The 13,938-nt window shown below is 41.3% G+C and overlaps 1 protein-coding gene across 26 annotated transcripts in view; it reads left to right on the top strand.

Moving 5' to 3' along the window:
- The window catches only part of RBFOX2 (RNA binding fox-1 homolog 2), a 293,258-nt gene that overhangs the window by 57,185 nt on the left and 222,135 nt on the right, over positions 1 to 13,938 (top strand). The window lies entirely within an intron of this gene.

The following is a 13,938-nucleotide window of genomic DNA, read 5'->3' as shown; positions in this document are numbered from 1 at the left end:
TGTCCAGTTCTAACCTGGACATGCATACAGATTTCTCAAGAGGCAGGTCAGGTGGTCTGGTATTCCCATCTCTTTCAGAATTTTCCACAGTTTCTTGTGATCCACACAGTCAGAGGCTTTGGCATAGTCAATAAAGCAGAAATAGATGTTTTTCTGGAGCTCTCTTGCTTTTTCCATGATCCAGTGGATGTTGGCAATTTGATCTCTGGTTCCTCTGCCTTTTCTAAAACTAGCTTGAACATCTGGAAATTCACAGTTCATGTACTGTTGAAGCCTGGCTTGGAGAATTTTGAGCATTACTTTACTAGCGTGTGAGATGAGTGCAATTTGCCGTAGTTTGAACATTCTTTGGCATTGCCTTTCTTTGGGATTGGAATGAAAACTGACCTTTTGCAGTCCTGTGGCCACTGCTGAGTTTTCCAAATGTGCTGGCATATTGAGTGCAGCACTTTCACAGCGTCATCTTTCAGGATTTGAAATAGCTCAACTGGAATTCCATCACCTCTACTAGCTTTGTTCGTAGTGATGCTTTCTAAGGCCCACTTGACTTCACATTCCAGGATGTCTGGCTCTAGGTGAGTGATCACACCATTGTGATTATCTGGGTCGTAAAGATCTTTTGTGTACAGTTCTTCTGTGTATTCTTGCCACCTCTTCTTAATATCTTCTGCTTCTGTTAGGTCCATACCATTTCTGTCCTTTATCGAGCCCATCTTTGCATGAAATGTTCCCTTGATATCTCTAATTTTCTTGAAGAGATCTCTAGTCTTTCCCATTCTGTTGTTTTCTTCTATTTCTTTGCACTGATCACTGAGGAAGGCTTTCTTATCTCTTCTTGCTATTCTTTGGAACTCTGCTTTCAGATGCTTGTATCTTTCCTTTTCTCCTTTGCTTTTCACTTCTCTTCTTTCATAGCTATTTGTAAGGCCTCCTGAGACAGCCATTTTGCTTTTTTGCGTTTCTTTTCCATGGGGATGGTCTTGATCCCTGTCTCCTGTATAATGTCATGAACCTCTGTCCATAGTTCATCAGACACTCTATCTATCAGATCTAGTCCCTTAAATCTCTCTCTCACTTCCACTGTATAATCATAAGGGATTTGATTTAGGTCATACCTGAATGGTCTAGTGGTTTTCCCTACTTTCTTCAATTTCAGTCTGAACTTGGCAATAAGGAGTTCATGATCTGAGCCACAGTCAGCTCCTGGTCTTGTTTTTGTTGACTGTATAGAGCTTCTCCGTCTTTAGTTGCCTTTTATTTTGCCTATTATTGGTCAGAGTAAAGACTTGAAAACTTTCTGGATAAAAGAGTTTTAATCCCTTAGTATTCTTTTCTTCTTGTCATAAATTAGTAAACCACCTTATCTTGTGGTCATCACTTAAGTTCTGCTAATGGATTCTTGCATCATTTCAGAAAATATGTTTAAGGCTTAGAATCCCAGGCCATGAAGCATTTGGTCTAGCTTGACCTCTAAAATTAGTAGACTTCTTCGTTTCTTTCCTGTTCTACATGTTCTCCCAAGTATTGGAGTAGCATACTTCTATTTTAATGCTTGTTACAAAAGAGAATAAAGAAAACTGGATGACTCTGGTTTAAAAACTCTCTGTTCATCTAACTTGGTTTACTGGCTCTTTAACTTCTTATCCTGGAATTGACCTTCCCTAAATTTATCTTTATGAAGGGGTCACGCTTGGCTTTTCCTTTTTAAGTGATCTTTGTCCCCAAGTCCAGGAAGAAAAGTTTAAGTAATAGTGGGCAAGAAAATTAGAAAGCAATATAGGAAAAAAGTGTAGAGTTATGTGGGGGTGTGAGTGTGTATGTGTGGGTGTGTGTATGCTCAGCTGTGTTTTAACTCTTTGCGACCCCATGGACTGTGTAGCCCACCAGGCTCCTCTGTCCATGAAATTTTCCCGGCAAAAATACTGGAGTAGGTTGCCATTTCCTACTCCAGTGATCTCTCCAACTGAAGCATCAAACTGGAGTCTCCTGCATTTCCTTCATTGACAGGTGAGTTCTTTACCACTGTGCCACCTGGGAAGCCTGTGTTTGTATATACATATATATTTATTTTCCCCTTCTGCCACATTCTTCTGTAACTAGAATGATATTTTTTTTTATTCTGGAAAAGATTGCATGATTTCTGGATTCAGCTGTTTCTTTTAGGTAGTGGAGCTATAAAATACTGAAACTGTAGCTGTTAACCTTGTTAGAGTTATTAGAGAGTCCCTTGGACTGCAAGGAGATCAAATCAGTCCATCCTAAAGAAAATCAGTCTTGAATATTCATTGGAAAGACTGATGCCAGAGCTGAAACTCCAGTACTTTGGATCAGATCAGATCAGTCGCTCAGTTGTGTCTGACTCTTTGCGACCCCATGAATCGCAGCACGCCAGGCCTCCCTGTCCATCACCAACTCCTGGAGTTCACCCAGACTCACGTCCATTGAGTCAGTGATGCCATCCAGCCATCTCATTCTCTGTCGTCCCCTTCTCCTCCTGCCCCCAATCCCTCCCAGCATCATGGTCTTTTCCAATGAGTCAACTCTTCGCATGAGGTGGCCAAAGTACTGGAGTTTCAGCTTTAGCATCATTCTTTCCAAAGAAATCCCAGGGCTGATCTCCTTCAGAATGGACTGGTTGGATCTCCTTGCAGTCCAAGGGACTCTCAAGAGTCTTCTCCAACACCACAGTTCAAAAGCATCAATTCTTCGGTGCTTAGCTTTCTTCACAGTCCAACTCTCACATCCATACATGATCACAGGAAAAACCATAGCCTTGACTAGACGAAGCTTTGTTGGCAAAGTAATGTCTCTGCTTTTGAATATGCTATCTAGGTTGGTCATAACTTTCCTTCCAAGGAGTACTTTGGATACCTAATGCAAATAACTGACTCCTTAGAGAAGACCCTTATGCTGGGAAAGATTGAAGGCAGGAGGAGAAGAGGATGATAAAAGATGAGATGGTTGGATGGCATCACCAGCTCGGTGGACATGAGTTTGAGCAAGTTCTTGGAGTTGGTGATGGACAGGGAAGCTTGCAGTCCATGGGGTTGCAAAGAGTCGGACATGGCTGAGCAACTGAACTGAATCTTACTAGGGCATTTGGTCAACACTTTTGAAAGTTGGTAAATGGTATGGTTTTTAGATGTGTGCACTGAAGCAATAGAGCTTCCTGGGTAGCTCACCTGGCAGAGAATCTGCCTATAATGCAGGAGACCCCTGTTCGATTCCTGGGTGAGGCAGTTTCCCTGGAAAACAATTTCCCCTGGAAACTACCCACTCTAGTATTCATGGGTTTCCCTGGTGGTTCAGATGGTGAACAATCTGCCTGCAATGTGGGAGACCTGGGTTTGATCCCTAGGTTGAGAAGGTCCCCTGGAGGAGGGCATGGCAACCCACTTGATTATTCTTGTGTGGAGAATCCCCATGGACAGAGGAGCCTGGCGGGCTACAGTCCATGCGGTCTCAAAGAGTTGGACACGACTGAGTGACTAAGCACAGCACAGCACATTGAAGCAGTAGCCGTAATCAAGTAATTCTTTGTCCTTCTGTTCCTTCTTGTTGTTCAGTTGCTAAGTTGTGTCCAACTCTTGCGACCCCATGGACTGCAGCATGCAGGCTTCCCTGGCCTTCACTATCTCCCAGTTTGCTTAAATTCATGTGCTTTGAGTCGGTGATGCTATCTAACCATCTCATCCTCTGCCGCCCTTTTCTCTCTTCAGTCTTTCCCAGCATCAGGATCTTTTTCAACGAGTTGTCTCTTTGCATTATGTGACTAAGTATTGGAGCTTCAGCATCAGTCCTTCCAGTGAATATTCAGAGTTGATTTCCTTTAGGGTTGAGTGGTTTGATCTCCTTCGCGTCCAGGGGACTCTCAAGAGTCTTCTCCAGCACCACAGTTCACTGTTCCTTAGTGAAGTAGGAATGTGCTTGGAGAGTTGCGGGTTGGGGAGGGGTGTTATTTTTGAGCTCTGACATCAGTCAGTTCAGTTTAGTCATTCAGTTGTATCCGATTCTCTGCGATCCTATGGACTGCAGCACACCAGGCTTCCCTGTCCATCACCAACTCCTGGAGCTTGCTCAAACTCATGTCCATTGAGTCAGTGATGCCATCCAACCATCTCACCCTCTGTCATGCCCTTCTCCTCCTGCCTTCAGTCTTTCCCAGCATCAGGGTCTTTTCCAAGGAGTCAGTTCTTCACATCAGGTGGAGTTTGGAGTTTCAACTTCAGTATCTGTCCTTTCTCACAATTAATATTTAAGTGTTATGCTGCCAGCTAAGATTAATATTCAGTTCTGAGCTACCAGGACGTGCTGCAGTCCGTGGGGTCACAAAGAGTCGGACACGACTTAATGACTGAACAACAGCAAAGGTTAATATTCATTTAGGTCAGGACTCACCTCTTATATATTGCTTTTATCTCTTGTAGCACCTAACACAGTCCTGAGCACGTAAGAGGTGCTCATGAAGTTAATTTAGTGTGACCTGTGTAACTCACAGATTGTTTGAGTTGATCTATGTTTCAGAGGAAAACTTCAGTTGTGCACTTTATATATATACATGGTGCACTTTATTTATATATATATAAGTTTTTTAAATATGCATTTAAAATGCTACTTTATTGAAGTTTGTAGAGAAAATCTATGAGAATGTCTTCATGATATTCTTTACTTGAACCAGGACATGAATAATAACTGTAAAGGAAAAAATGATAGATTGACTACATTAGAATTCAGTTCGGTTCAGTTCAGTCGCTCAGTCGTGTCTGACTCTTTGTGACCCCATGGACTGCAGCACGCCAGGCTTCCCTGTCCATCACGAACTCCCGGAGCTTATTCAAACTCATGTCCATTGAATCGGTTAGCACTATCTTTTCATTAAAATGCACCGTTAAGAAAATAAAAAGGCATACCACAGAGAAGGAAAAGATATTTGCAATATAGTTGTCTGGCTCAGATCCACAACATATAAATAACTTCTACAAATCAATATATAAAAGAGGTCCTATAAATTCAAATCGATCTTTGAACAGGCCAGGAAAAAAAAAAAACATAGGTACATAGGTAGGTACTTCACAAAAGATGATATCCAAATGCCCCTGAAGTGGTTATCATCAAACTAACCTTCAGGATAAAGCAAATAACCACAGTGAGATGCCGCTACTGACTGAAAGGAAAAAGACAGATGTTACCAGGTGTTAATTCGGTTGTTCGGCATCAGGAGCCCTCACGCACTGCTGGTGAGGATGTTTGTTGGAACAACTTTGGAAAATAGGCAGTTGGAAATATCTACTAAAATTGAACGTAAGTGTGCCCGGTGATCAGCAATTCCACTCCAGATATACGCAACAGAAATGTGTACACATGTGCACCAAACAACATGTACAAGGATGTACATAGCAGTGTTTTTAGTAATAGCCCCAAACTAGAAATAACACAGTTGCCTTTCAACAGTACTAAAATATTTTTCAGTAAGTTAAAATTATATTTATAAAACAGAATACTTGACAGTATTGACAATGAATGAACTGTTGCTCTGTTGAACAGATGAAACGGTTTCACAAATATGATGTGGAGTGTAAGAAGCCAGCCCCAAAGTACATAATGTGTGATTTCATTTATATGAAGCTTAAAAACAGGCAGATTTAATCTGCGGTGTTACAGTCAATCCTGTGAGCTGGTAGAAGTGACTTTGCCAATGCCCTGGATGGGTTTCCAGGGTGCTGATCAGCTCAGTTCAGTCCAGTTCAGTTGCTCAGTTGTGTCTGACTCTTTGCTACCCCATGGACTGAGGCACGCCAGGCCTCCCTGTCCATCATCAACTCCCAGAGTTTACTCAAAACTCATGTCCATTGAGTAAGTGATGCCATCCAGCCATCTCATCCTCTGTCATCCCCTTCTCCTCCTGTCTTCAATCTTTCTCAGCATCAGGGTCTTTTCAGATGAGTCAGTTCTTCATATCTGGTGGCCAGAGTATTGGAGTTTCAGCTTCAAAAGCAGTCCATCCAATGAATATTCAGGACTGATTTCCTTTAGAATGGACTGGTTGGATCTCCTTGCAGTCCAAGGGACTCTCAAGAGCCTTCTCCAACACCACAGCTCAAAAGCATCAATTCTTCGGCGCTCAGCTTTCTTTACAGTCCAACTCTCGCATCCATACATGACTACTGGAAAAACCATAGCTTTGACAAGATGGACCTTTGTTGACAAAGTAATGTCTCTGCTTTTTAATATGCTGTCTAGGTTGGTCATCACTTTTCTTCCAAGGAGTAAACATCTTTTAATTTCATGGCTGCAGTCACCGTCTGCAGTGATATTGGAGCCCCCCAAAATAAAGTCTGTCACTGTTTCCACTATTTCGCCATCTGTTTGCCATGAAGTGATGGGACCAGATGGCATGATCTTAGTTTTCTGAATGTTGAACTTTAAGCCAGTTTTTTCACTCTCTTCTTTCACTTTCATCAAGAGGCTCTTTAGTTCTTTGCTTTCTGCCATAAGGGTGGTGTCATCTGCGTATCTGAGGTTATTGATATTTCTCCCGGCAATCTTGATTCCAGCTTGTGCTGCTTCCAGCCCAGCATTTCTCATGATGTACTCTGCATATAAGTTAAATAAGCAGGGTGACAATATACAGCCTTGACGTACTCCTTTTCCTATTTGGAACCAGTCTGTTGTTCCACGTCCTGTTCTAACTGTTGCTTCCTCACCTGCATACAGATTCCTTAAGAGGCAGGTCAGGTGGTCTGGTATTCCCATCTCTTGAAGAATTTTCCACAGTTTGTTTTGGTCCACACAGTCAAGGCTTTTGCATAGTCAGTAAAGTAGAAGTAGATGTTTTTCTGGAACTCTTGCTTTTTCGATGATCCAGTGGATGTTGGCAATTTGATCTCTGGTTCCTCTGCCTTTTCTAAAACTAGCTTGAACATCTGGAAATTCACAGTTCATGTACTGTTGAAGCCTGGCTTGGAGAATTTTGAGCATTACTTTACTAGCGTGTGAGATGAGTGCAATTATGCCGTAGTTTGAACATTCTTTGGCATTGCCTTTCTTTGGGATTGGAATGAAAACTGACCTTTTGCAGTCCTGTGGCCACTGCTGAGTTTTCCAAATGTGCTGGCATATTGAGTGCAGCACTTTCACAGCGTCATCTTTCAGGATTTGAAATAGCTCAACTGGAATTCCATCACCCCCGCTAGCTATGCTTCCTAAGGCTGTACTTGACTTCGCATTCCAGGATGTCTGGCTCTAGGTGAGTGGTCACACCATCGTGATTATCTGGGTCGTAAAGATCTTTTGTGTACAGTTCTTCTGTGTTTTCTTGCCTCCTCTTCTTAATATCTTCTGCTTCTGTTAGGTCCATACCATTTCTGTCTTTTATCGAGCCCATGTTTGCATGAAATGTTCCCTTGGTATCTCTAATTTTCTTGAAGAGATCTCTAGTCTTTCCCATTCTGTTGTTTTCCTCTATTTCTTTGCATTGATCGCTGAGGAAGGCTTTCTTGTCTCTCCTTGCTATTCTTTGGAACTCTGCATTCAAATGGGCATATCTTTCCTTTTCTCCTTTGCTTTTCACTTCTCTTCTTTTCACAGCTATTTGTAAGGCCTCCTGAGACAGCCATTTTGCTTTTTTGCATTTCTTTTCCATGGGGATGGTCTTGATCCCTGTCTCCTGTACAGTGTCACAAACCTCCGTCCATAGTTCATCAGGCACTCTGTCTATCAGACCTAATCCCTTGAATCTATTTCTTACTTCCACTGTATAATCTTAAGGGATTTGATTTAGGTCATACCTGAATGGTCTAGTAATTTTCCCTACTTTCTTCAATTTCAGTCTGAATTTGGCAATAAGGAGTTCATAATCTGAGCCACAGTTAGCTCCCAGTCTTGTTTTTGCTGATTGTATAGACTGTATAGACTGTATGAGGGTGCTGTATGAGGTTTTTTTTAAACCTAGAACTTGTTTACATGGGTGGGTTCACTTCGTGGAAATTCACTGAGTTGTATACTTCTGATCTTTTTTTCCATTTCTGTATATATAGTTACTTCAGTAAAAAGTTTGCTTAAAAATTAGATTCCACTTTTGACCTGTGATTGTTTTAGCCTGTAGACGGCTTTTTCTCTCTCATACATTGTTGTTGTTGTTCAGTTGCTAAGTTGTGTAAACTCTTTGCAACCCCATGGACTGCAACACACCAGGCTTCCCTGTCCTTCACCATCTCCCTGAATTTGCTCAAACTCACGTCCATTGAGTTGGTGATGCCATCCAACCATCTCGTTCTCTGTTGTCAACCCTTTTCCTCTTGCCTTCAGTCTTTCTCAGCATTAGGGTCTCTCATACATACACTACTCCTTTGCCTGTCAAAACTGGCAGGTTGTGTGTACATTCAGTCGCTCAGTTGTACCCAACTCTTAGAACCCCATGGACTGTGGCCCACCAGGCTCCTCTGTCCATGGGATTTTCCAGACAAGAGTACTGGAGTGCTTTGCCATTCCCTCCTCCAGGGGATCTTCTCGACCTAAGGATTGAACCCATGTCTCTTGAGTCTCCTGCATTGGCAGGTGGATTCTTTACCACTGTGCCACTTGGGATGCTTAGGTTGTGGTTACCCACATGCATTTATGTGTTTATGTATTAGAGATGTTGTATGGACATGAAGATGCTTCTTTTATTGATGTAATTATGCTTGTCAAATAGTCAACCCACCAAGTTTCAAATGATGAACCACCTCCACTGATCACTGTTTAAACCAGTTCTCTGAGAGGAATAAGTAAACTTTCACTCTGCCTCACAGAACAGCAAATTGGGAATTTGCTCTACAAATAGAAGAACCTCTTCATGAAATGTTCTCAGTCACTAAAGGCTTCATTTTCAGAAGAATTCACCTCCTTTTAACTTTTATTCTTTGTAAAAAATTAAGATATAATTGAAATATAACACTGAAATATGTATATATAGCAAATGATCACTATAATATGGCTAGTTAACATATATCACCACATAAAATTGTTTTCTTGTGATAAGAATTTTTGAGATCTATACTCTCTTAACAACTTTCAGATATATCAGTATTATTGACTGTAGTCATCATACTGTTTACATCCCCATTTCTTACTTATTTTGTAACTGGAAGTTTGTATCTTTTGACCAACTTCACCCATCTCTCACCCCAACCACCAGTCTATTCTGTGTTAGGATATTTTTTTGTTTTGTTTGTTTAAGATTGCTCATATAAGTGAGATCTTAGAGTGTTCCTCTTTTTCTGTGTGAATTTTTTCACTTATCCTCATGCCCTCAAGATTCATCTTTGTTGTTGCAGACATCAAGATTTCCTTCTTTTTGTAGCTGAATAATATTCTGTTGTGTATATTCATACACCACATTTTCTTCATTCATTCGTCCATCAGTGGATACTTGAGTTGTCTCCATGTCTTGGCTTTTGTAAATAATGCTGCAGTGAACTTGGGCATGTGGACCTTTTAGAATTAGTGCAGTGCTTTTGTTTCTTTCGGATAAATACCCAGACATGGAGTTACTGGATCATATGGTAGTTTTATTTTTAATTGTTTGAGGAACCTCCATACTGTTTTCCATAGTGCGTGCAACAGTTAACATTCCCACCAGCAGTGCACAAAGGGTCCCTTAGCTCCACATCTTTGCCAACACTTGTAATTTCTTGTCTTTCTGATAATAGCCATCTTAGCAGGTGTGAGATGATACTTCATAGAGATTTTGACTTACATTTCCCTGATGATCTGTGAATGCTGAGTAGCTTTTCGTGTACCTGTTGGCCATCTGTAGGTTTTCGTTAGAAAAATGTCTATTTAGATCCTGTTCTCATTTTATAATGAGATTGTTTGTTGTTTTGCTATTGAGTTTTATGGGTTCTTTATATATTTTGGATATTAACCCCACCTGATACGGTTCTCTGTATATTTTGGTTATTAACCTCATCTGATATTACATATTGTCAGATTCATGATTTGCAAATCTCTTCTATACGGTAGGTTGCCTTTTCATTTGTTGGTGGTTTCTTTTGCTGTGGAGAGGCGTTTTTTTGACCTTTATCATGTCAACTAAAAAGATAGGAACTCTTCACATGATATTAAAAAAATTTCCCTCCTTTACTCTGGAAGTTAACTCAAAATAAGGCAGTTTAGGAAAACCTAACCTGGTTGAGGTAGAAAATCCTGTTGCATTGACTTCTCCCAACAGGTCATCTCTTTCAGCTCTGTCTGGTCTTCGTTAAATACTTGAAAGTCCTCCTAAGTTTGCCATCTTGTTTTCTGACCATACCATCGTAAAAATTCATTCTCTCTCCCTGGAAGGCCCTTACCTGTCTCAGGGAACTCCTGAAATTCCTTTCCCATGACGCTTGCTAGAGGCCCCATGTCTCTCATATTCTCTCACTTTACCGTATATATTCGTCTCTGCCTTGTCACATACCACACATAACTGTTTATTTGTCTTCCAGTACTAGCCTTTCGAGATTTATCAGTTGACCTGTGGTAGAGGTTCAATAACTATTTAAAGGATGAATGATTGGGCATATTTTCTGAAAGACGATAGCTGTTTTCTGCAGATTAGAAGTGCTAAAGCTGAAACTCCAGTACTTTGGCCACCTCATGCGAAGAGTTGACTCATTGGAAAAGACCCTGATGCTGGGAGGGATTGGGGGCAGGAAGAGAAGGGAACGGCAGAGGATGAGATGGCTGGATGGCATCACTGACTCGATGGACGTGAGTCTGAGTGAACTCCGGGAGTTGGTGATGGACAGGGAAGCCTGGTGTGCTGCAATTCATGGGGTCGCAAAGAGTCGGACATGACTGAGCAACTGAACTGAACTGAACTGATAATATTTGATATTGTTAGATACATTTTAACTTTTTTCAGAAGTAGTGATACTTTGTGTTAATTTTTCAGTAAACCCAGGAGTGTGTATTTACAGCAGAGGGCATATTGTGACAGGAGGAGAGAGTGATGCTAACTGGTTCACGTGGGTATCAGACATGTAACCTTGGCCTCTTTAGCATTGTCCTCTAACAGCTGATACAGTTTTAGTGGAATCCCTGGAGAAACACTTTGAAATGTTCTGGTTCTATATGCAGAATTTAGAAATCATAAATCTAACGTATAGATCTTGACTGCACAGGGTTTACAGATTAAAACCAGCAGATGAGACTATGTCGGCATCAGGATGTTATAATTGGGCCAGTAGAGGCATTGCTGCTGCTGCTAAGTCGCTTCAGTCGTGTCCGACTCTGTGCGACCCCATGGACTGCAGCCTACCAGGTTCCTCCATCCATGGGATTTTCCAGGCAAGAGTACTGGAGTGGGTTGCCATTGCCTTCTCCTGAGTAGAGGCATTAGCCAGTGATAATTTTGTTCATCTCAAATATTATAAAGTTAAATTCCAGAATATGTTATCTGAAGTTTTATCATTTCACTTCAGTATGTAATTTCTCAAGCTAATTTTAATTTTAAAAGATGTGAGTAGAATCGTTGCCATTTGTCCAGAAGTTTAGACTAATAGGATTAGATTAAGAAATGAATAAGTATGGAGTGCCTGCTCAGGGTTTAAAACTGTTCAGTTCAGTTCAGTTCACTCACTCAGTCGTGTCCGACTCTTTGTGACCCCATGAATTGCAGCATGCCAGGCCTCCCTGTCCATCACCAACTCCCGGAGTTCACCCAAACTCACGTCCATCGAGTCAGTGATGCCATCCAGCCATCTCATCCTCTGTCGTCCCCTTCTCCTCCTGCCCCAATCCTTCCCAGCATCAGAGTCTTTTCCAATGAGTCAACTCTTCATATGAGGTGGCCAAAGTACTGGAGTTTCAGCTTTAGCATCATTCCTTCCAAAGAACACCCAGGACTGATCTCCTTTAGGATGGACTGGTTGGATCTCCTTGCAGTCCAAGGGACTCTCAAGAGACTTCTCCAACACCACAGCTCAAAAGCATCAATTCTTTGTTGCTCAGCTTTCTTCACAGTCCAACTCTCACATCCATACTTGACTACTGGAAAAACCATAGCCTTGATTAGAGGGACCTTTGTTGGCAAAGTAATGTCTCTGCTTTTGAATATGCTATCTAGGTTGGTCATAACTTTCCTTCCAAGGAGTAAGTGTCTTTTAATTTCATGGCTGCAATCACTATCTGCAGTGATTTTGAAGCCCAGAAAAATAAAGTCAGCCATTGTTTCCACTGTTTCCCCATCTATTTGCCATGAAGTGATGGGACCAGACCCCATGATCTTTGTTTTCTGAATGTTGAGCTTTAAGCCAAGTTTTTCACTCTCCTCTTTCACTTTCATCAAGAGGCTCTTTAGTTCCTCTTCACTTTCCTCCATAAGGGTGGTGTCATCTGCATATCTGAGATTATGGATAATTCTCCCAGCAATCTTGATTCCAGCTTGTGCTTCTTCCAGCCCAGCATTTCTCATGATGTATTCTGCATATAAGTTAAATAAGCAGGGTGACAATATACAGCCTTGACGAACTCCTTTTCCTATTTAGAACCAGTCTGTTGTTAGTGTTACCTAAAAAGTGTGACTTTGACCTTGATGTTAAGCAGCCTGTATTTTATTGATGATATAAGAAAACATAGATACATAGTGATTTCTGACTGTTTGTTTCCACCCCCAGCTGTCTATAAATGGGAGGCCAAGCAGAAAAGACACAGGTTGTGAGTTCAAACAGATCCGGGTTAGAATATTGGCTTTTAAAAAAATTAAATAACGAGTTATATGATTGTGGTCACATTGACGTCTCTGGAATTGTTGTTTCTGTGTGTGCTAAAAGAGGTAAGAATATATGCAACTTGTAGTTTTTTATTTATTTTTGAGAGTTAATAACAGTCCATATAAAACCTCTGGCATATGATAAGTGCACTTTAATGGGTGTTTGAATGAAAGTGAAGTCGCTCAGTCGTGTCTGATTCTTTGTGACCCCATGGACTGTAGCCTACTAGGCTCCTCCATCCATGGGATTTTTCAGGCAAGAGTACTGGAGTGGGTTGCCATTTCTTTCTCCAGGGGATCTTCCCAATCCAGGGATCGAAACTGGTTCTCCCATATTTACCGTCTGAGCCACATAAATACAGTTTTATTTGCAGCAGTCAGTGTAGTCCAGGCCACTGTTGATAGATTTCATGATGATAGCTAATGTAAGTCAGGCTCCGTAGTTGATTGGATGGGCAGTCTTGGAAACTGTGCTTCAGTCTTCCCATTGTGGAGTAAAGTAAGTGACCTTCTGTTTGTTTTTAAGAGTATTAAGGAGAATTGTTAGAAAAGGGTTCATTATATTTAGCCTGTGGAACCATCTGACCAGTGGTATCACACAGGGAATAGTTTGTTACGAAGTCCACTTGGAGTGAGATAAGGAAGCAGAAATCTCAGAGATGGACACATCACACTGTGTTCCTCCTCCATCTCCTCCTCCCCTTATCCGCCTCCCCATGTGAGTTTCAGTTGTTTATTAGCAAATACTATGTCCTTTGCTGTCTTCTGTAGCAGTTGTGAAGCTTATTCTGGATGCCTGTGTGTTAACTAGTGGGGCATTTGGACTTCGCTGAAAGTTCCAAATTGTTTAAATTCTGTTTGGGGCAAATGACTATTTCTTATTGCATGAAATCATTTTCCTTTCATGTCTGTTTTTTCACTGGAGAGTTGGTGCCCTGGAGCAGAGTCTCTGCCCTGCAAACCCAGAACACAGTTTTTCTGGGTGTGTCTTATTTTAATCCAATCCCTTTCATACTATAAGGCTCTGACCTGCTTGGAGCCTTATACTTGGTTACAATTAATGCTTTGTCCTTTAGAGTCATATATGACTGGCCACTGGGTTGACTCAGCATTTAGCTATCAAATATGGCTCTGAGAAAAAGTTATTTCCCTAGAAATGGGCAGCTGCACTGGAAAATGAAGCCTTGGTCCATATTGAGTCA

The sequence above is a fragment of the Bos grunniens genome, chromosome 5 (genome assembly GCF_055505025.1).
Source record: "Bos grunniens cultivar Pamir isolate PY7600 chromosome 5, Bosgru_T2T1.0, whole genome shotgun sequence".
Classification (NCBI taxonomy): Eukaryota; Metazoa; Chordata; class Mammalia; order Artiodactyla; family Bovidae; genus Bos; species Bos grunniens.
The sequence above is the reverse complement of the archived record's forward strand: the minus strand, read 5'-3'. Positions and strand labels throughout refer to the sequence as shown.